The sequence below is a fragment of the Zalophus californianus genome, chromosome 11 (genome assembly GCF_009762305.2).
Source record: "Zalophus californianus isolate mZalCal1 chromosome 11, mZalCal1.pri.v2, whole genome shotgun sequence".
In the NCBI taxonomy this organism is placed as follows: Eukaryota; Metazoa; Chordata; class Mammalia; order Carnivora; family Otariidae; genus Zalophus; species Zalophus californianus.
The window spans coordinates 37688990-37692243 of record NC_045605.1 but is presented as its reverse complement, the minus strand read 5'-3'; positions in this window follow the sequence as shown (position 1 = coordinate 37692243).

Below are 3254 nucleotides of genomic sequence, written 5' to 3'. Positions count from 1 at the left end.
CTCATTAGCGTTCTATCTATGCATCTATATCGTCCTATCTATATCATTAACCACAAAATATCTAAACGGGGAGAATCCTAATGGTTGAAATGAGCTTTGGGGATTATCTGTGACTCTTATTTTTTCCCATTTTCTTCTTTATCCACCTTGACTCAAGCAGTTTTCTGCACACATCTAGGTTTGTTTTTAAAAAATGTTTTTGGGGTGCCTGGGTGGCTCAGTGGGTTGTGTCTGTCTTCAGTTCACGTCATGATCTCAGGGTCCTGGGCTTGAGCCCCACAATAGGCTCCCTGTTCAGCCGGGAGTCTGCTTCTCCATCTGCCCCTCTCCCTGCTTGTGCATGCTCATGCTCTCTCTCTCAAATAAATGAAATCTTTAAAAAAAACTGTTTTTAGAATCATACGAGAAGATTAGGTCAGTGAAAGAGGCCTTAGAACTACTGTTCAATGTTCTTTCCTCTGAAAAGCTATTTACACCAGGTATTTGTGATATGTCCTCCATAAATAAGCACCAAAGGCTTATTCCTTCACTGATTCTGAATCACATAGGAAATGATAAAGACACTTATTTATTGGTTTATTCATTCAAAGACACTTATTTATTGGTTTATTCATTAGGAAACCCCCACAATGTGGGAAATAAGTAGCAGTCTCTGAGGGGAACCGGTCTTCTCTGTGGCCTTTGTAGGACGCCCCATCTGGGGTGCAGGTAATTCTTGGCTGTCTTCCAATTGGGCAGGGTCTTAGGTGTGATTCTGTGTCTTCAGCATTTCACCTAAGCTCACCACGTAATACGTGTGTTTTCAAAATATTACACCAGGAGACATACAGCGTGGACTGCTTAACTTGGGTTTTCAAGACTTCTCCCCATCTCTTTCTGTAGGTATTTTCCCCCAGATCATGGCTTGCTTTCTAATAACTACACTCCAAACCAATTATTGTTAAGCTTAAATTTCAACAAAGAAAGCCCTCATGACCATCGCAATCATTGGCTGTGTTTGGTGTATAGGAGTCCACAGTGAGATGTTCTGGGGAGGTGGGTCAAGGTCACTTCTGGAGGGAGTCTTGCCTAGTGGTTGAGCCCATGCTCTGGAGTCAAAATTACTTAGGCTCAAGCCCTATAATTTTATGTGATTCAGAATCCATGAAGGAATCCTAAATGGCCTCACCATTTAATGACTATGTGGTATTGGACAAGTTACCATCCAAATCCTCAGCTTCCTCATCTGTGAAATGGGGCTAATTATTAGTACCAACCTCAGAGGGTTGTTATGGGAATTCAGTGAGTTAATGAAGAAAATGAAGATTCGTTACATGGCTGTCATATGGTAAGTGCTCAATAAAGGTTAATTCTTGTTGATATAGCTATTGTTGGTAATAACCCATGCATCTTGGATGAAATTAGCTGGAAGTTGCCAGAAGCTGCCTTAGAAGTCAGCATAGTTCTAGATCAGAGCTGGAAAGGCTGGAGTTAAAGTACAGTCTGGGAGCTGAACAGAAATGAAGGAGTCCAGAGCCCCATCAGTGGTGTCAGAGTATCTGAAGAAGGAGGTGAGGGAGGGACCAGGACCTGGCAGGTTGCCAGCACTATTCAGGAAGCAGGGCGTGAGCGTTTTTTTTAATGTTATGTTAATCACCATATATTACATCATTAGTTTTTGATGCAGTGTTCCATGATTCATTGTTTACGTATAACACCCTGTGCTCCATGCAGTATGTGCCCTCTTTAATACCCATCACCAGGCTAACCCATGCCCCCATACCCCTCATCTCTAGAACCCTCAGTTTGTTTCTCAGAGTCCATAGTCTCTCATGGTTCATCTCCCCCTCCGATTTCCCCCCCTTCATTTTTCCCTTCCTGCAATCTTTTTTTTTTTTTAACATATAATGTATTATTTGTTTCAGAAATACAGGTCTGTGATTCAACAGTCTTACACAGTTCACAGTGCTCACCATAGCACATACCCTCCCCAATGTCTATCACCCAGCCACCCCATCCCTCCCACCCCCCACCACTCCAGCAACCCTCAGTTTGTTTCCTGAGATTAAGAATTCCTCATATCAGTGAGGTCATATAATACATGTCTTTCTCTGATTGACTTGTTTAGCTCAGCATAATACCCTCCAGTTCCATGCACATCATTGCAAATGGCAAGATTTCATTCCTTTTGATGGCTGCATAATATTCCATTGTATATATATATATATACCACCTCTTCTTTATCCATTCATCTGTCGATGGACATCTTGGCTCTTTCCATGGTTTGGCTATTGTGGACATTGCTGCTATAAACATTAGGGTGCAGGTACCCCTTCGGATCCCTACATTTGTATCTTTGGGGTAAATACCCAAAGTGTGCAATTGCTGGATCATATGGTAGCTCTATTTTCAAATTTTTGAAGAACCTCCATACTGTTTTCCAGAGTGGCTGCACCAGCTTGCATTCCCACCAATAGTGTAGGAGGTTCCCCTTTCTCCGCATCCCCGCCAACATCTGTCGTTTCCTGACTTGTTAATTTTAGCCATTCTGACTGGTGTGAGGTGGTATCTCATTGAGGTTTCGATTTGGATTTCCCTGATGCCGAGCAATGTTGAGCACTTTTTCATGTGTCTGTTAGCCATTTGGATGTCTTCTTTGGAAAAATGTCTGTTCATGTCTTCTGCCCATTTCTTGATTGGATCATTTGTTCTTTGGGTGTTGAGTTTAAGAAATTCTTTATAGATTTTGGATACTAGCCCTTTATCTGATATGTCATTTGCAAATATCTTCTCCCATCCTGTTGGTTGTCTTTGGTTTTGTTGACTGTTTCTTTTACTGTGCAAAAGCTTCTTATCTTGATGAAGTCCCAATAGTTCATTTTTGCCCTTGCTTCCCTTGCCTTTGGTGATGTTTCTAGGAAGAAGTTGCTGCGGCTGAGGTCGAAGAGGTTGCTGCCTGTGTTCTCCTTTAGGATTTTTATGAACTCCTGTCTCACATTTAGGTCTTTCATCCATTTTGAGTCTATTTTCGTGTGTGGTATAAGGAAATGGTCCAGTTTCATTCTTCTGTATGTGGCTGTCCAATTTTCCCAACACCATTTGTTGAAGAGACTGTCTTTTTTCCATTGGACATTCATTCCTGCTTTGTCAAAGATGAGTTGACCATAGAGTTGAGGGTCCATTTCTGGGCTCTCTATTCTGTTCCATTGATCTATGTGTCTGTTTTTGTGCCAGTACCATACTGTCTTGATGATGACAGCTTTGTAATAGAGCTT